The following is a 21,523-nucleotide window of genomic DNA, read 5'->3' as shown; positions in this document are numbered from 1 at the left end:
ACACCTCTCCACAAGAAAAGCTAAAAAGCCACCTAACTGCAAACAGAATTGCTTTAACTTAAACGAGGGCGAGACCTATTGCATTTTCAATGCTTGTTTACTTTGGTTCCATCAAGAAGGCACACATTTGCCATAAATTCTGAATGGTAGCACTCTAGTTCCTCATTAGATCACTGTAGTAAAGCTACTGCTCACCAGGGAAGTCTGCTGCTGGTATTCAAAGTGCATGTTTCAGTCTGCATGACAGAATCTTTTAATGAAATAGAAGAGGATTTGAGAAGTCAAAATGTGCCCTAATTTTTCTTTCTGCAGCACTAATCATAATTTGTATGGCAAAATGAACCCCCTCATTTTGGTCCTTTGCAAATTAAATGTTTTAAGTGTTACCACTTTATTCCAATCAAGATGGCTTCAGATGTGCCATACTTTTATCATAAGTAAGACTGTTAGCGCTCTAGTTGTTCTTTAAAACACTCTGGGACATTCTGTCATTGGGCTATACCTGGGCTACATCTGGGTGATATTTGTGCTACATTTGGGCTCTTTTGTCTCTGGTGGCCATCTTGGGAGACTTATTTGTTATGAAGTTTCCTAATTTCCTCATTTACTACAGTCTCCTCAGTAGGAATACTTTCAGTTTTTTACTTTGATTCCATCAAGAAGGCATTCAGATGTGTCACACATTTGCTATAAATTCAGAATATCAGCACTCTAGTTGCTCATTAGATCACTGTAGTAAAGCTACTGCTCACCAGAGAAGTCTGCTGCTGGTATTGAAAGTGCATGTTTCAGTCTGCATGTCAGAATTGTTTAATGAAATAGAAGAGGATTTGAGAAGTCACTCAAAAAGTGCCCTCATTTTTCTTTCTGCAGCACTAATCATACTTTCTATGGCAAAATGTTTTAAGAGTTACACCTTTAATCCAAACAAGATGGCTTTAGGTGTGCCATACGTTTATCATAAGTAGGACTGTTAGCACTCTAGTTGTTCTTTGGAACACTCTGGGAAGCTGCAGTAGAACACAAAAGAATCAACTGACAGTCTCTGCCCTTGTTGGATGTACATGTTTTACTGTGAATGTCAGACTTCAGTCTCACATGACTAAGAAAGATAACGTGAATTTACAGAAAATATGCTCTCAGTTTAGCTTTTAGATCACCTTCCAAACCTCTGTGGGAAAAGCATGAGAAAATAGTTTTCTCTCAAACATGATTCATGATATCCCAGCAGAAGGCTTTTTCACATGGTAAAATCACGTTAGAACATACCCCAATTCCTAAAATTAGTATGGTATCATCAACAAATGATTTATAATGTAACTAAAGTCTTAAAACCTTCTATTAACTGCAATGCTTTTAATGAGGTGCTATCATGTATATTGATCCCAAGATGACTGCCAACACTTCTTGGATGAAGTGCTGACAGCCATTCAGATCTCACGATGAGATGTATGGTTAGGCTCCGCCCAGATATATATGTGATTTTACTTTTGATTTTTCTCAGGAACTACTGAATGGATTTACACCATTTAAGCAAAAGGCATGACTCTGAACCAAGGTCTACCTTTCTGCCAAATTTGGTGTAATTCAGTTCAGCAGTTCGGGCTATAGCTGCAGCTAAAGGTCCTATGGTAAATTGCAAGGGGAAAACTCGTTTTGGGACCCCCCTTTTTTCTCAGCCCCTACTTTCAGGATAGGAGCGGACCGGAGCTGGCCAAAAGTTTTGAAAATTTCTTGAAGATTCGTCAATGGGCGCCAAAGTTATTCCAAATAGAATGTAGCCGATTTCCTGTGGAAAATAGGTCCTAACTATAACTACTGCCAGTAGGTTATTTATATATATATATATATATATATATATATATATATATATATATATATATATATATATATATATATATATATATATATATATTCACTGAAAAAACCATAGGTTTCACACATGTTATAGTTAGTGGAAATTTTACTCGTAAAAAACCAGTGAAATTGCCCCGTTATAGTTAGCGCAGGCAACTATAACTCACGCGACTGCAATCCTCTGCTGATGCTAATACTGTATTTAGACACTTATTTGCCCATGTCTTCTTCCATACATTTTTAGCTATACATATATTACAAATATTTTTTTTTCATAAAGACACATATGTCATCAGCAGAAGATTGCAGTCGCGTGAGTTATAGTTGCCTGCGCTAACTATAACGGGGCAATTTCACTGGTTTTTTACGAGTAAAATTTCCACTAACTATAACATGTGTGAAACCTATGGTTTTTTCAGTGAATTTGCAAGGTTTTTTAAATGCTAATTCCTAACTATAACGTGTGTGAAACCTATGGTTTTTTCAGTGAATTAGTACGGTTTTTTAAATGCTAAGTTTTTTTCCCTTATAATAAGCCCTGTACATTTGGTGGCCTTCGGCCACCAAAAGCACAGGGGGTGGGGTAAGTGTGGATAGTGTTTTTTGCAATTAACATAAGCCCTGTACATTTGGTGGCCTTCGGCCACCAAAAGCACAGGGGGTGGGGTAAGTGTGGATAGTGTTTTTTTTATTTTTATTTTTTTACCGTACGCTTACCGTAAGCGTACGGTAAGCGTACCCCGCGAAATTGCCGAAAAAAAAATAAAACCGTTTTTGCACTTGGGGGATGTTTGGGGACTCCCTCAACATGCCTATGTGGGAGGGAGTTGTCAAAACAGCCCCTTTACATGTTTTTGGGCTTCCGATTTTAAAAATCTCTCTCAGTGCGAGAGACAAAATGGCGGCCGCCGCTTCCTGGTTTCTGCCGATTCGAATGTTTACTAAGATCTAAGAGCCAATCAGAATCGCGCTCGCGCACGCCGCCGTACGCTTACCGTAAGCTTACCGTAAGCGTACGGTAAGCGTACCGTAAGCGGGCTCAGATATATATATTGATTTAAAGGCTATTTTCTCAGAATCTACTGAACAGATTTACACCAAACCTACAAAAGGCACTTCCTTGACCTAGGGACTACCTCTCTGCCAAATTTTGAGTAATTCTGTTCAGCCGTTCGGGCTGTAGCTCGTTCTAAAGGTCCTATGGAAAAATGCATGGGAAAAACGCGTTTTGGGACCCCCCTTTTATCTCAGCCCCCGCTTGACGAATCCCCCCGAGACTTTCAGGGTAGGAGCGGAGCGTAGCGCCCCACCTATTTTGAGAAATTCGCGAGGATTCGTCGACCGGCGCCAAAGTTATTCAAAATAGAATGTTGAGGTTTTCCTATGGAAACGTGGTCCTAACTATAACTATCTACTGGCTATCGCCAGTAGATAATATATATATATATATATATATATATATATATATATATATATATATATATATATATATATATATATATATATATATATATAAACAAAGTCCTGACCTCCCAAGTACAACGCGGGGGGTTGAATACAGGTACGGACCTCTAATCCATGCGCAATGCTGTCCTCCAAGTAAATACACCAGGCGGCTTCACAAATTCAAATCTGACGTTTTATTTTCATTTCTGCCAGACAAGTGTCCGCCTCAGACGCGTTTCGATCGCCTCCGCGATCTTGATCACCTGACGCGCTGATGCCGGACCTTCCATTTAAAATCAACTTCATCCAATCACATTGCTCATTAGTAATGGACATAAACAAAATGCTCATAAATTCGAGTGTGTCGTCCTAAAAACATTATGAACTAGTAACAGCATTGATAAATACCAGACTGAAATATCAGTATCGATATAATTAATAAAGAATAAGCATAACATAGCAAACAAAATATCTGGCAAGTGCCCCTTGATGCTATAATGCTAAGAATTGATTGAATCCAGTAGTGCATGTGCTGAATCAATACATAATTCATTAGTACGATGTAATGGAAGATACACACTCATGTTCAAAAGAAATATAGCAATTTGGTAAAGTCCAAGATAAAGGGAAGAAAAAGGCGAAAAAAAGAGGGGAGGAGAAAGAAAGAAAAAAAGGGAGGGGGGGAAAGGGAAAAAGAAAAAAAGAAAGTAAACATTAATTAATAAAGAGCATGAAAAGAGTGAAGAAAAATGAAAAGAAGGGAAGATGGAGAAGAAACTGAGCAGAAGAAGTAGGAATAAATGTGCAAAGTGAAGTTGTGACTGCCAGTGACTGAACAATAAACTGCAAAGTCATATATGGTAAATCAAGTCACTTTGAAACAAAAATCACAAGAAATTACAAGAAATTGTGCAGATCCTCACTTGTTGTGTTCATCCCATTGGGCATTTTGGTGTCAAGTAATAGAATGAAGGAGGATTCTAGCTGACGAAGTTGTTTCTCTCTATTGCCCCCACGGATTTAGGGGGGTACTGCCCCAATGACATAATATTTCAAGTCACAGATTTTATTTGCATGGATGGCTTTAAAATGTCGGGCAACAGGATATGTGGGATCTGAGTTAACAATCGCACGCAGATGTTGCAAGATGCGATTGAAAACCGGTAACTTGGTACTACCCACATATTTTAGGTGACATGTACATTCGAGCACATAAACCGCAAAATCAGTACGGCATGTGAAGTGATGTTTGATTTGTACCGGAATGTTGCTGAATGCTGTGTGATATTCGGAAACATTAATTCCGAATTTACATGCACGGCATGATGCACATTTGAAAAAGCCAGATCGTGACAACCAAGTGGTCTTTTCTATACATTCAGGATTAGATTTAACCAAAGCATCCCTCATAGAGGGCGCTCTCCTGAATGTGATGTTAGGTAAATTGGGTAGCAGAAACTTGAGAGTCATATCAGTCAGAACAATTGGCCAATGTTTGTAGATTATGTTTCGCAAGGCCTTGTGTTGTTTGCAGAATGTGGTAATGAGTCTAATTGGTTGCATGGTTTCATTACTTGCCTCACAACTGTTATCTGTGGTCTGAGGTTACTTGGTGGAAAGGCAGAATTCCCGAGAACAAAGATTTGCTTTGTCAAGGGCTTTTTTAAGGTTATGTTCTTTATAACCACGGTCAAGGAACCGATTGGTAGCTTCTTGTTGACACTGTTCTAAGTCAGATGGACGGCTATAAATCCGCCGTAGGCGGAGAAATTCCCCGTAGGGTATACTGTGTATGAGATGGGGTGGATGGGCACTGCTGGCATGTAAGATTTGAATTGCCAGCAGTGATTGTTCTGTGTAGTTTGGTTTCAATGTGGTTGTCTGATATAAAGACCTCCACATCCAGAAATTGCACCCTCTCAGTACTGATAGTAGCCGTAAATTGTAAATTCATCAAGTTGGTATTGATGGATGCTACAAACAAAGAAGCCTCCTCTATGGATCCTTCCCAGACGATAAAAATATCGTCTATATATCTGCCGTAATAGCGGATATGTGCATCCCACATCATCTTGTGGTCGACCCTGAGGACATGTTCCTCCCACCAACCAACCAAAAGGCAGGCATAGGTTGGAGCGAAACATGCCCCCATGGCTACGCCCCTCAACTGTTTATACAAAACTTTATTGAAAAGAAACAGATTGCTATCAAGGCAGAGGCTAATTATTTGAAGTAGCATGGTATTGTGGTCTTTAAAATTGATGGAACGAGAGTCCAAAAAATGTTTGACAGCAGTTAACCCTTGTGAATGTAAAATACTGGTATAGAGGGAAGCTAAGTCAAGTGTGATAAGTATGAAGGTGCGTTGCCAATCAATTGCCTGGATTTTATTTAAAAAATCACCTGTATCCTTAATAAAGGATGGCAGGGCGGTCATGTGCGGTTGGAGAAAATAATCGACATACTTAGACATAGCTTCCAGAAGGTTGTTCCTTGCAGAGATAATAGGTCTGCCAGGTATAGGGTAAGTACCCTTGTGGACTTTAGGAATAAAGTACAAGGTAGCTGTTGTTGGAAAATCATTTTTAAGAAACAGATATTCATTCTTAGACAAAAGTCCCAATCTTTTCCATTGTGCTAAGTGGGAGAATACTGACTTTTTGATTTGAATCAAATGGTCTCGGCCTACTTTGCCGTAGCAATTTGTGTCAGATAAATGGCGTTGAGCCTCAAGAAGGTAATCACATTTGGGCCAGAGAACGATATTGCCCCCCTTGTCAGCACCCATCACCACAATTTGACCATTGTCACGGATTTTTTTGATTAACGCCCAATAGTTTCTCAATTTTGCATTTATTTGACCACACTTAGAGTAAGTGGACAGATTCAATTTTTTTAGATCATCAATTACCATGTCACTGAACACATCTACTGAGTCTTTAGGCATAACCGGATAGAAACTTGAAGGAGGACGAAACGGACTGGCAGCCGCCAATCCCGTGTTAATTCCTTCAAGACATTCAGAACCAATGTCGGATATTGAGGCGTTCGAGCTTTCTTTGGCCAAAGAATGTATAATTTGAAGTGTGTCTGAGTCCCGGACTTGTAGTGTGTCCAACATTGGGTCAGAAGTGGAGGCCACATTCATAGGTTTGTTCAATTGGAAAAACTTTTTGAGTTTAATTTTTCGAATGAATTTGTAGATGTCAATGCGAGACTGTTTGTATGAAAAATTGGACTCGGGGCAGAAAGAAAGACCCAACATTAACAGCTGTTTTTCCGCTTCTGACAATACAGTGTCCGTTAGATTGATGATAGTGTTATCCTGAGGGTCTAACATTTCCATCTCCGTCCCCCTCTGCCCCTGTTTGATGGTCTTGAGGTGATGCCTGCGCCTTTCTCTCCGACGCTGACTGGTGCTGCGTTTGTTTGACTCTGGGGATTTCTGGGGCGGAGGGTTGCTCGCCTGTCCATATATATATATATATACGCTGCCTGGGACAGAGAGTCTGGTGTGTGGGAACTGAAAGGCAACGGAGGCAAGACTTTCCCCCATCGACCAACCCACTGGGGTAACAGACTTTGTTTTACTTTTAATCTCGACGGCACCCACTGTGGTTTAATACTGGGGAACTACACGGACCAGAATGCCTTGTGGCCACGCCCACTGGGGTGGGTCCCTATATCAGGTGTTCCTCATTGCCTGCCGGGGTTTTTGAACTTGCCAGTGATCAAGGGCAGATGGCTGCCCGAAACGCGTTTGGCCTTACATGAAGCACGAGAGGATAAAGCTGTTCTGTGTTGCCAACCCGCACATTAAAGGAGTTGAAACTCTCTTGTTTGGGGCATTTCTTCAGGGGGCAACCTTGTGGAACTTTGTGTAGCGGCTGGCCCTGCCGCGGAGATGCCCAGCTGCTCCTCGAGCGGACCGCCAGCGTCGGATTTCCTACGCTGCCTGGGACAGAGAGTCTGGTGTGTGGGAGCTGAAAGGCAACGGAGGCAAGACTTTCCCCCATCGAGCAACCCACTGGGGTAACAGACTTTGTTTTACTTTTAATCTCAACGGCACCCACTGTGGTTTAATACTGGAGAATTACACGGACCAGAATACCTTGTGGCCACGCCCACTGGGGTGGGTCCCTATATCAGGTGTTCCTCATTGCCTGCCGGGGTTTTTGAACTTGCCAGTGATCAAGGGCAGATGGCTGCCCGAAACGCGTTTGGCCTTACATGAAGCACGAGAGGATAAAGCTGTTCTGTGTTGCCAACCCGCACATTAAAGGAGTTGAAACTCTCTTGTTTGGAGCATTTCTTCAGGGGGCAACCTTGTGGAACTATATACATATATATATATATATATATATATATATTACCTACTGGCGGTCGCCAGTAGGTAGTTATAGTTAGGACCACGTTTCCATAGGAAAACCTCAACATTCTATTTTGAATAACTTTGGCGCCGGTCGATGAATTCTCGCGAATTTCTCAAAATAGGTGGGGCGCTACGCTCCGCTCCTACCCTGAAAGTCTCGGGGGGATTCGTCAAGCGGGGGCTGAGATAAAAGGGGGGTCCCAAAACGCGTTTTTCCCATGCATTTTTCCATAGGACCTTTAGAACGAGCTACAGCCCGAACGGCTGAACAGAATTACTCAAAATTTGGCAGAGAGGTAGTCCCTAGGTCAAGGAAGTGCCTTTTGTAGGTTTGGTGTAAATCTGTTCAGTAGATTCTGAGAAAATAGCCTTTAAATCAATATATATATCTGAGCCCGCTTACGGTACGCTTACCGTACGCTTACGGTAAGCGTACGTGGCGTGCGCGAGCGCAATTCTGATTGGCTCTTAGATCTTAGTAAACATTCGAATCGGCCGAAACCAGGAAGCGGCGGCCGCCATTTTCTGTGTTTCACTCTGAAAAAAAAAAGAGTGAAAACAAGAAAAGGGGGCAATGAGGAGAGTTACAGACCCCCTAACATTTGTAAGGGGGTCAAAGAAGGACAGAAAAGTACAAAAAAAACATTTATTGATTTTAAAAAAAATCACGGGGTACGCTTACGGTAAGCGTACGGTGGCGTGCGCGAGCGCGATTCTGATTGGCCCTTAGATCTTAGTAAACATTCGAATCGGCCGAAACTAGGAAGCGGCGGCCGCCATTTTCTGTGTTTCACTCTGAAGAAAAAAGAGTGAAAACAAGAAAAGGGGGCAATGAGGAGAGTTACAGACCCCCTAACATTTGTAAGGGGGTCAAAGAAGGACAGAAAAGTACAAAAAAAACATTTATTGATTTTAAAAAAAATCACGGGGTACACGTACGGTAAGCGTACGGTAAAAAAAATAAAAGAAAAAAAGAAATGAAATTCAGATTTAAGTTTATAGATATTAGGGGGCTCTAAAAAGAGCCGTTGTGTTTATGAAGTCATTTTTTTAGTGGAACCTACAAGTAAGTACCGATGCAGAGTCTAAGGTTCAAGAGGAAGACTCTGTTCCCTTCATCATTGAAGTGCACACCATCTCCTCTATAAATGTCTTGCATGTCATAACGCAAGTTGCTGTGGTAAATGGCACCCATACCATAGTCACGGAGGAAAGCAGAAACAGATTTGTTGACGTGCTTTCTTGCTTTGTCAATCTGCGGACAGAAATGATTGGACCAGTTCCATTTTTGCCTTTGGCATATGTTGGAAAACACAAAGGCAGTTTTAGGGAAAAGTGAAAACAGTTGTGCAAAGGTGTCCTTCATAAGCATTTCCAGACCTACCCCAGTCAAAGTGCCTAGGTCATTGCCACCACAGTGCACTATTATGAGGTCAGGGTGTTGGATTTGAATGAAGGATTTCACCAATGGCATCAATTGGTGCCACTTTAACCCTCTCTGACCAATCCATTTAATGTCTACATTTGGCAAAGCAAGGTCTCTCACCATATCTGTTTTCTCTGCAAACTTTTCACTCCAGAAGACATAGCTGTGCCCTACAATCCACACTGTGAACATCTTCAAAGGAGAACTGGATGCACTCAGGAGGTGTCTTTCAGTAGAATGGCAATATGAAAAGAAAGACAGTTTGGAAATGGAGGCATACATATTTTTTTAAAACAAAAGGAACTGATTGGCTGTTTCATACCATTCTAGAATAAAAACTAGGCTGTATGTGAAAATTAATAGAAGCATGTTTTGTATTGGTACAAAAAAATGTGTAACCAAAGAACAGTACTATGGATTTGCTGTTAGGTTTGAAAAGTCAAGCACTCTTGCTCTGTGGAATTGAAACATTGTGTGTCGAACTTCTGACCTAACTGCACACAGCAGTGTTCCATGAGCTGTTGCTATGGTAGCAGGCAGAAGTCAAGTTGGGGGAAGGGTACTAGGCAGAAGTCAAGTTGGGGGAAGGGTACTTTTGGAAAAGGGTTGGTTTTCAACCAATAGAAATGTGTGATTACATTTGAAAAAAAGGGGGAAGCACTGAGATTTGAAACTTACATGTATATGTGTGGAAAAATAGAGGGAAAGTTTGCCATTATCTGGTTCTGCTGAGAGGAGAGAGGTGAACACAACAGAGATCCTGGCTCTGATAATCTGCTGTTTGAGTGTCACATTTCTTTCACAACTAACTAATTTTAAAGGTGAGTTTACAGTTTGAGAGGGTATGTATGTGGTAACTTAAGAAATGAATAATAGAAATGGGAATTGTTTTTGTTGTAGTTACACATGGTGGTTTCATAATGTGTCAGTCTGTAAAAGTGATTTACACTTGCCCCGAAAAAAAAGAGAGCAGTAAGTGTGCTTTCAAATTGGCAAAGAAATTTCGTTTTGGGACTAATGTGAAAACATGACTCTGTGTGCATAGAAGAATTATAGGCAGAGATTTATTGCGTCTTGCTCTGGTGATTTCACAGTTGCATTAGATGGAAAGGGGGAGCGAATTTTTGGGGGAAGAAGCAGAGTCTTAGCACACACCCATGTGCTTGCCATGTATAGTCATGCACAGTATTTAGAAGCGAGTGGGGTTTTCAGGTTTAAGTCTGTAATGCAAATACATTCAGCATCACTAAGGCTGGTTGCCCTTGCTGGAGTGTAGGCAGTCACAGAGAATACACATGGTGGTGGTCTGAAAAAAAAACAGCTTGGACATGTGCAATTAAATAAATCAAAAATAGTGGTTTCATAATGTGTCAGTCTGTAAAAGTGATTTCAAATTGTAAAAAGAGATTTTCACTTGGCCCGAAAAAAAAGAGCAGTAAGTGTGCTTTCAAATTGGCAAAGAAATTTCGTTTTGGGACTAATGTGAAAACATGACTCTGTGTGCATAGAAGAATTATAGGCAGAGATTTATTGCGTCTTGCTCTGGTGATTTCACAGTTGCATTAGATGGAAAGGGGGAGCGAATTTTTGGGGGAAGAAGCAGAGGCTTAGCACACACCCATGTGCTTGCCGTGTATAGTCATGCACAGTATTTAGAAGCCAGTGGGGTTTTCAGGTTTAAGTCTGTAATGCAAATACATTCAGCATCACTAAGGCTGGTTGCCCTTGCTGGAGTGTAGGCAGTCACAGAGAATACACATGGTGGTGGTCTGAAAAAAAAACAGCTTGGACATGTGCAATTAAATAAATCAAAAATAGTGGTTTCATAATGTGTCAGTCTGTAAAAGTGATTTCAAATTGTAAAAAGAGATTTTCACTTGGCCCGAAAAAAAAAGAGCAGTAAGTGTGCTTTCAAATTGGCAAAGAAATTTCGTTTTGGGACTAATGTGAAAACATGACTCTGTGTGCATAGAAGAATTATAGGCAGAGATTTATTGCGTCTTGCTCCGGTGATTTCACAGTTGCATTAGATGGAAAGGGGGAGCGAATTTTTGGGGGAAGAAGCAGAGGCTTAGCACACACCCATGTGCTTGCCATGTATAGTCATGCACAGTATTTAGAAGCGAGTGGGGTTTTCAGGTTTAAGTCTGTAATGCAAATACATTCAGCATCACTAAGGCTGGTTGCCCTTGCTGGAGTGTAGGCAGTCACAGAGAATGCACATGGTGGTGGTCTGAAAAAAAAACAGCTTGGACATGTGCAATTAAAGACATTTTAAAAAAAGGTTTCATAATGTGTCAGTCTGTAAAAGTGATTTTCACTTGGCCCGAAAAAAAAAGAGCAGTAAGTGTGCTTTAAAAATGGCAAAGAAATTTCGTTTTGGGACTAATGTGAAAACATGACTCTGTGTGCATAGAGGAATTATAGGCCGAGATTTAATGCGTCTTGCTCTGGTGATTTCACAGTTGCATTAGATGGAAAGGGGGAGTGAATTTTTGGGGGAAGAAGCATAGTCTTAGCACACACCCATGTGCTTGCCATGTATAGTCATGCACAGTATTTAGAAGCGAGTGGGGTTTTCAGGTTTAAGTCTGTAATGCAAATACATTCAGCATCACTAAGGCTGGTTGCCCTTGCTGGAGTGTAGGCAGTCACAGAGAATGCACATGGTGGTGGTCTGAAAAAACAGCTTGGACATGTGCATTTAAATAAATCAAAAAAAGTGGTTTCATAATGTGTCAGTCTGTAAAAGTCATTTCCAATTGTAAAAAGTGATTTTCACTTGGCCCGAAAAAAAAAGAGCAGTCAGTGTGCTTTCAAAATGGCAAATAAATTTCGTTTTGGGACTAATGTGAAAACATGACTCTGTGTGCATAGAAGAATTATAGGCAGAGATTTATTGTGTCTTGCTCTGGTGATTTCACAGTTGCATTTGATGGAAAGGGGGAGCGAATTTTTGGGGGAAGAAGCAGAGTCTTAGCACACACCCATGTGCTTGCCATGTATAGTCATGCACAGTATTTAGAAGCGAGTGGGGTTTTCAGGTTTAAGTCTGTAATGCAAATACATTCAGCATCACTAAGGCTGGTTGCCCTTGCTGGAGTGTAGGCAGTCACAGAGAATGCACATGGTGGTGGTCTGAAAAAAAAACAGCTTGGACATGTGCATTTAAATAAATCAAAAAAAATGGTTTCATAATGTGTCAGTCTGTAAAAGTGATTTCCAATTGTAAAAAGTGATTTTCACTTGGCCCGAAAAAAAAAGAGCAGTGAGTGTGCTTTCAAAATGGCAAAGAAATTTCGTTTTGGGACTAATGTGAAAACATGACTCTGTGTGCATAGAGGAATTATAGGCAGAGATTTATTGCGTCTTGCTCTGGTGATTTCACAGTTGCATTTGATGGAAAGGGGGAACAAATTTTTGAGGGAAGAAGCAGAGTCTTAGCACACACCCATGTGCTTGCCATGTATAGTCATACACAGTATTTAGAAGCCAGTGGGGTTTTCAGGTTTAAGTCTGTAATGCAAATACATTCAGCATCACTAAGGCTGGTTGCCCTTGCTGGAGTGTAGGCAGTCACAGAGAATACACATGGTGGTGGTCTGAAAAAAAAACAGCTTGGACATGTGCAATTAAATAAATGTTAAAAAAAGGTTTCATAATGTGTCAGTCTGTAAAAGTGATTTTCACTCGGCCCGAAAAAAAAAGAGCAGTAAGTGTGCTTTCAAAATGGCAAAGAAATTTCGTTTTGGGACTAATGTGAAAACATGACTCTGTGTGCATAGAGGAATTATAGGCAGAGATTTATTGCGTCTTGCTCTGGTGATTTCACAGTTGCATTAGATGGAAAGGGGGAGCGAATTTTTGGGGGAAGAAGCAGAGTCTTAGCACACACCCATGTGCTTGCCATGTATAGTCATGCACAGTATTTAGAAGCCAGTGGGGTTTTCAGGTTTAAGTCTGTAATGCAAATACATTCAGCATCACTAAGGCTGGTCGCCCTTGCTGGAGTGTAGGCAGTCACAGAGAATACACATGGTGGTGGTCTGAAAAAAAAACTGCTTGGACATGTGCAATTAAATAAATTTAAAAAAAAGGTTTCATAATGTGTCAGTCTGTAAAAGTGATTTTCACTTGGCCCGAAAAAAAAAGAGCAGTAAGTGTGCTTTCAAAATGGCAAAGAAATTTCGTTTTGGGACTAATGTGAAAACATGACTCTGTGTGCATAGAGGAATTATAGGCAGAGATTTATTGCGTCTTGCTCTGGTGATTTCACAGTTGCATTAGATGGAAAGGGGGAGCGAATTTTTGGGGGAAGAAGCAGAGTCTTAGCACACACCCATGTGCTTGCCGTGTATAGTCATGCAAAGTATTTACAAGCGAGTGGGGTTTTCAGGTTTCAGTCTGTAATGCAAATACATTGAGCTTCACTAAGGCTGGTTGCCCTTGCTGGAGTGTAGCACTGTGGACATGGGCTTTTTAAAAAATCTGAAAAGTGGTTTCATAATGTGACAGTTTGTAAAAGAGATTTTCACTTGCCCAAAAAAAAGAGCAGTTTGTGTGCATTCAAATTGGCAAAGAAATTTTGTTTTGTGACTATTGTGAAAAGAAATGTAGTAATATATTTAAATACAATAAAGGATTTTTTTTTAGTTTTTTTCAGGTATTGCTGAAGAACAGTGAACAAAATTTAAGATGCCTACAAAATCTCGAGTTCAAAAAACGCTAAAAAAAAAACTATATTTGAAGACAACTGGAGGACCAAAGTTAGTAGAAGATGCTCATGTTGGGAAAAAGAAAAAATCTTCTGGTAAGCAGAAAAAACAATATCTTAACAAAATATTCAAAACAAAGAAAAATGTACAAAATGTCTGTCCTGGGAAGAATGTAACAAAACATAGAGAACAGCAAAAAATTGAGAATTTAGTTAATGCAAATATACCTGCTGCAATTGAAAAGTTTTACATAAACAGAAAAACAGCGTTTAAAGAGATACGTAGAAAAATGTTTCAGAGAAGAGTTATGTCCAATTTGATAAAGGATGTGAAGAAATATAAGCAAAAGGCAAAATATTACAAGAGAAAAAAAGAAATTGAAGCCATTGCAGCAAAAGCATTAGAATTAAAAAGGAAACTATTCATATTAATTTTGAATAGGATGCGTACATTAGATAAAATGGTTAATGTACTGAAATCACAAAGCAAAAGCAAAAGAGTAGTGAACAGAACAAACTTTTGTAAAGTGTTTTTAGGAAAGTGGATGCATAGTTCAAGTAGTGAACCTTTTTTTAATGAAGAGAGCTATTTTCAAAGTAATAGCTTGCTGCATGCAGTTGACACCAGAGGTCGTTCATACGAAGTAAAAAATGGTTGCATAATGGAGAAGGAGATAATGGTTCCAAGAGATGAGGTACAAGTGATGGCAGATGAGGCAATGGGGAGACGTCCTAAAGCTCCAGTGTACACTTGGAATTGTAGTAGTATTTGCACTGTGCGTCAGGAAACTATTGACAGATTTCGAGAGTTTCTAAGAGAATATAGTAAAAAAAGTGTAAAACAGAAGATTAAGGTGCTTCAAAGTCTGGATCCATGCAGAGTGAGAGAGAATACTGGTTTGCAGGGTCATTCTCTGGCTTGTCTATCTAGAAAAGTGTGCAATAGTGTTTTCCATCATTTTAGGATGCTGGCTGTTCATCATACTGAAATGAGAAAGTTTGTGAGACGGTTGTATTTTGCCAAAAGTCCAGCAATAAAGTTAAATGAATTGAATAGGGCTCTGTTCCGAGGAACGGTATCAGATGTAGAGAAGGTTGTTGATGAAATTCAGTTTTGTTACTTTGGTCCTGAACAAAACAGTGCAGAGAAGGACACAGTAAATGAGGCAGAAGTGGAAGAGAATGTAGAACCCTCTGTAAGTAACACATTTAATGATCACATAACAAAATTTGCAATAGTCTCTAATGAAAGACCAAATGTTACTTGTATTTGTTGCCGCAGAACTCATTATAGAAAACAAACTAGGAATGTTGATCTCTACAGAAAGAGTGAAAATGAAGATAATTATAAGTGGATGGATTTTGCCACATATATATTTCTTGAAAATTGTTTTGAATTGGGTGAAGATCAGCGTATTTGTAAATACTGTTACAACAAGTTAGAGGAAAATAGAATGCCGACCAGAGCTGTACATAATAATTTAGAATTGGATGCTATTCCTAATGAACTTTCTGAATTAAATACATATGAGTCTATACTCATTCAATGTGTTCATCCGTTCCAGACCATAGTACGTATGGAGCCCAAAACTGGTAAATTACCTCCTTCAGATTTACTGAGAGGTTTAAAAGGTAGAGTGGTGTATTTGCCCTTGGATTTGAAAAAAAATATGGAAACTATTGATGCGGATACTTTGGAAACTGAACCATTAATTATTCTGGTTAATGGTGTACCTACAAAGAATAAGAAGATTTGGCAGGAGCTGGTAGATGTGCGGAAAGTACAAAGAGCAAATTTGTATTTGAAAAAAAATAACAAATGGTATGAATCAATTTATATAGAAGAAGAAGAAGAAGAAGAAGATTTTCAAGAAGACACAGAAACACCAACTGGACAAATTGAAAAAGTGGGCAAGTCAAAGGAAGAAGAAATTTATGAACATTTTAGCATACATCCTCTTCATTCGAAAGAAGTTATGGGAGACAATATTGATCTGTTTCAGATGAAGAAAGCAAAAGGAACTCCCGTGAGTGTATGGGAGGAGAGCTTGGAAGCTCGATGTTTTCCCCAGCTGTTTCCTAAAGGAAAAGGAGGACAATACGATGAACGTCCAGAACAGATTCCAGCTTCAGAGTATCGGACTACAAGACTATATGCTGAAGATCCCAGATTTCGACAAAGTATTCCTTATTTGTTCCATCTTTTATTTGAAAGCGACTTGTCTGCACTGTCTTATGCAGTAAATCACATTTTAAAAAGTGGAGTACATTTACAAAATGTGTCTGCTAAGGATTTTATGGAGAAAGTGCAGCACCGAGATGATCATTTGGAAACACAACTGATCAATCTGATGGCTTGTCAGCGTGGGACAAATGAATATTGGTACCGACGCCATGGTGAACTAAAATGCATGTTACGCAATTTAGGAACACCAACATGGTTCCTTACCCTAAGCTGTGCCGAGTACGCTTGGGATGATTTACTGGATTTTCTACGAGAGGCCAATTCAAACATTAAAAACATCGAATACAAGACAGCAGGAGAACTGTGCTCATTGGATCCGGTTAATGTTTGCAGATATTTCAATCATAGATTTGAGGCTATGATGTCCTTCATCTGCAATAAAAAAAATCCACCCCTTGGAGAAGTAGTGGATTTCTTTTGGAGAAAAGAGTACCAGGCAAGAGGTGCTCCTCATATTCATATGCTATTGTGGATCAAGGATGCCCCAAAGTTTGGAACAGATACTGATGAAGCAGTGTTATCTTACATTGAAGAATATGCAACATGTGGTATACCAAAAAGCACAGAAGAGAACAAGTTAAAGGAGCAAGTTCTACGTTTCCAAAGTCATCGGTGTGGAAAATACTGTCGACGGAAATACAAGAGCAAAGAAAAATACTACACTAAATGTCGATTTGGATTTCCTAGACCTGTTCTTTCAAATGGAAGAGTCAACAGTTTTATGTCAGCTGTGAGACATACTATCACAAGAAAATCACCTAAGAATACCTACAACCTTAAAAGAAAAGAAGAATCAAAAAATATAAATGACTACAACCCAGTCATTTTATCCATGTGGAACGCTAACATGGATATACAGTATGTAGCTGACAATTCCATTGCTGTTGCACGATATGTAACGTCTTACATTACGAAATCAGAAAAAACAGAATTGAAGGAAATGTGGGAAGAGATTTCTCACGAGAAGACTGTCAGTAAGAAGCTGTACAGTTTCAGTTTGAAGATGTTATCGCATCGAGAAATTGGATCCTACGAATGTTCAGATAGGTTATCTTCTGCAAGTCTCTACTCGAAGTCAAGAAGAATAATTTGGGCAAGTTTAGGCCTTGCAGCAATGAGAAATCGGGTACTGAAATCTGTTGGAGAAATTGAATATTTGGCCGAGAATGACCCAGAAAGTACAGATATATTGAAAACAAACATGTTGGACACATATTATCCCAAGAGAAGTCATCATCTGGAGAACATGTGTCTCTATGAAGTGTTGCAGAACTACATTTATTCACGGAAAGCTGCAGAAGACATTAATAATGGAAAATATAAACTTGTTGGTGAAGAAGGATGTTTGGTGAAGCAAACCAAAGGAAGTTTGATAAATCACCGGAAGCTGAGTTGCGACACTACCGACAAGAAAGAATTTTACTACTTGGCTCTTTTACAGTTGTTTAAACCATGGCGTACAGAGGATGAACTACTAGGAGAATTTCAAAGCTATGAAGATTCTTTTAATGCTTGCAAAGACAGCATTCAATGCAGTACATTCTCAACTTATCTGCAAATGTTAAATGAAGAAATTGAACAGGAAACTACAATTGCAGCAGAAATAGCTAGAGACAGTTCTCAGGACAGCCAAAGTTCAGGAACATACAGTCAAGATCCCCTAGGACAACCAATCGTTGAAAATGAAGCATCAATAGCCATGAATGAAGTGGAAACGGCTATGAATCAAGCTCAAGAAGAATTTATAGACTTAGAAAATTTGGAAAGACAACTGAATCAAGAGCAGCAACAAATTTATGAAGAGATCAAAAACAAAATTGATCACGGATTTCTACATATAAAAAAAGAGTGCTCATGCACATCATTTCATCCAATCAGGATGTATGTAAGCGGACAAGCTGGCACTGGAAAAAGTTTCCTAATTAAAGTCATCAGAAGCTACCTAAAGCAAAAAACGGATTCTACTTTGTCTTGTGTGGTTACTGCTCCAACTGGGTTAGCAGCATATAACATAAAAGGAATCACCTTACATCGTTTGCTAATGTTACCAGTGGAGCATGAGAACAAAATACAATTCAACAAGCTAACTGGAGAAGCATCCTTGGAAGTTTCAAGAGTATTGAAGAAGATGCAAGTTCTCATTATTGATGAGGTGAGCATGGTATCAAACTTAATGCTTGCCTTTGTGCATTTAAGAATGCAGCAAATTTTGAAGACAGACTATGACGTGTTATTTGGTGGAAAACACGTCATAGTTTTTGGGGATCTTTTGCAACTTACTCCAGTTAAAGGACAACCAGTGTTTAATACTGTGACACATGAAGACACGAAGAAGTCATTGGGAAGCATTGGAAATACAAATATTTGGTCCTTCTTTGAGTACAAGGAACTTACAACTAATATGAGGCAAGCAAACGATGAAGAATATGGAAGTATTCTGAAAGATATCAGAATTGGACTACTCACAGAAGTTGGGAAAAAAGCATTACAGAGTCGGCTGCTACATAATTTATTTCCAAAGGAAGAAATAGTTGCAGAGAAAATATACAAGAATATTGCAGAAAACAAAAGTGTCATCTGCTTAATGCCAACTCTACGTGAATGCTCAATATTCAATGAGGAGCTTTTGAAATTGGAAAAGGAAGAGATCAGGAAATTGGAAGCAGTGGACAAAATTGAGGATGGAAGAATTACTGTCACAGTAACAGGCAAACTGAAAAATAAATTGGACTCACTAGAGAAGAACATCTCCAAAACAGCAGGATTAGAAAAAAATCTATATGTTTGCATGAACTGTAGAGTGTTTTTAAGGAGAAATTTGGATGTTGAGAAAGGCTTAGTGAATGGAGCGATGGGAAGAGTTGTGGGTTTTATTAATTATCAGAAAAAAGAAGGAATTGAATGTTTAAAAATAAAATTTGATCAGATAGATGAAGTTAAAGATATTTGTCGTTGTACAGTTCGTTTTATGCTTGTGAAAGACTTATATGTACGTAGGAAGCAGTTTCCGTTTTCTCTAGCATATGCTGTAACTATTCACAAGTCTCAAGGATTGACTGTAGATTGTGCATTTGTGAACATTGGTTCAACTGTGTTCAAAGAAGGTATGGCATATGTAGATTTGTCACGAGTCAAAACATTATCAGGTTTATTCATGATAGACTTTGATGAGTCAAAAGTTAGTGCTGATACAAACTGTGTAAAGGAGTATAATAGATTAAGAAGAAGCTATGCTCCTCATTTAGGTCAGTATCCTGTGTTGGAGAAACGTGTAGTTTCTCGTAAAAGGAGAAATGAGAATATCTGTAATGAAGATGTAGAGAAGAGGAAAAAAAAGAGGAGTGATGTAATTGCAAGCAAAAAGAAAAAGGAAAATGAAGAACAGGTTGTAGGATATCATTTTGAAAATAGCTCTGGTGTCAACTGCTACGCTAATGTAGTGCTGAATGTTGCATTTTATCTGGAAAGTTTGCAAGAGCAGATAATAGTAAATCAGGGAAAAAGATTCTGTTCAGAGCTGAGTCTCCTTTTTCAAAAGCTGAGTAAAGATAAAACTCAAATAGAAAGTGCTACTGATATTAGAAAACTTTTAGATGTATGTTCAGGACGAACACAGTTTTCTCAAAATGAACAGCAAGATGCACACGAATTTTTGATGTATTTTCTTCAGGTAGTGGAAGAAGAAGGAGTTCCCATTGACATTTTTTTTGGTCTTATAAATGGGAACATAGTTGTGATAATTGTTATAATATATGTGGCTCTATTGTTGATAATGAAAGGTTTATTTATTTGACATTGCCAGAGAGTAAAACAGTCACTTTTGCAAAATTAGTTAAAGATGCTAATCATAGCATGAAATGTGGTGAGTGTAATTCTGACATGTTTTCAACCTTAATTTTAAGGGAATACGGACAGTATGTAATTTTAATGATGCAACGATGTAGAGCTGATGGTTCAAAATTGGATACTTTAATAAAGAAGTTTACAGGACAGCAATTATCAATTTCAGGAAAGACTTTTGTAACTGTTGCAATAATTTTCCATGATGGACCTACTGTTACTTCTGGACATTACACAGTTTATCTAAAATGTGAAAAAGGCTGGACACTGTGTAATGATTCCCAATTGATTTTCAAACAACGTTTGCCTTTTGATTTAGCAAATTCCTATCTAATCTTCCTGAAACCTAAATTTTAGAGAGACTTGGCAAGGTCTGGACAAAATAATTTTACCATTTTACTGGATTACCATTGCAATTTTGTAAAAAAAATATTTTTAAAATTATCATTTGGCCTAATGGAAAGATAACCAATTGTAATGTGGACTTTTTTAATTTTTAATGCAATTTTGAAAAACCAATAATTTAGAGATAATCGGTAACTTCTGCACATTTTAAATTTTGGAATGCTATTGGACTGCCATTGGAAATTTTTTCAAAAATGATTTAAAAAATTACTATTTGGCCATGTGGAAAAGTAAGCAATTCTATTGTGGACTAAATAAATTATTCAAAAAATTTTCGTGAACCAAAAAGTTACAGAGAATCGGTGAGATCTGGACAAATTAAACTTTAGAATTTTAATGGATTTCCGTTGGAAATTTATTCCAAAAAAAAAAAAAAAAATACTATTTGGCCTAAAGGAAATGAAATCAGATGTATTTTGGAGTTATTTGAGATATAATATTGTGATTATACTTCTGAAACAAACATATCAGACGGTATTTTAAAGAAATAAGTATTGGTATTAGATGATATTTTTTTACAATATTATGCATTTCTATAATGTAAAGTTTAAGTAAAAAAAGAATCAGGGCTTTTTTAATACAATCTTTGTGATTGGTATTTTTTTTTGCCCGCTGTAAAATGATGAATGCAATTGCTTTCACAATTTATAGTGAAATGCAATATATTCTGAAAACAGCAAAAATAAGGCAAAAATATTTTTTGGTAACAAATGTAAATATGTGTACTGTATTATAAAATGTTTAAAAAATATTAATACTTTTTTCTTCTTTTCCAGATAGATATAGAAAATTTTCGAAAACTACAAACATTTTTAAAACTATTTTTTTTAAAAAGAAATGAATAAATATTTTTTCAGTGAGTATGGTAAGTCAATAATAATAATTGTAGCCTCTCAAGGACAATGTAATGTGATAAATGATTTTTAGTGTTTTTTTTAAAAAATAAAAAAAAGGTACGCTTACCGTACGCGTACGGTAAAAAAAAAATAAAAAAAAGTTTTTAAAAACATGTAAAAAAAAGATGAAAGATAAGGTTGGCTCTTAAAAGAACCGTTGTGTTCATGCAGGGACAGAGGAAAGGAAGCATGGGAAAATCATTCAAAGCTACCAATGTGCTGATCTATTTTGTTGTTCACTAGGGAAACACTGGTCTCCCTATGACAAATTAGACCTTTACAAAATGTGCAATGAATATCAACCTTCCGAAATCGAAGGTTC

This window comes from Triturus cristatus, chromosome 9, assembly GCF_964204655.1.
Source record: "Triturus cristatus chromosome 9, aTriCri1.1, whole genome shotgun sequence".
Classification (NCBI taxonomy): Eukaryota; Metazoa; Chordata; class Amphibia; order Caudata; family Salamandridae; genus Triturus; species Triturus cristatus.
Note: the sequence above shows the minus strand (reverse complement) of the source record.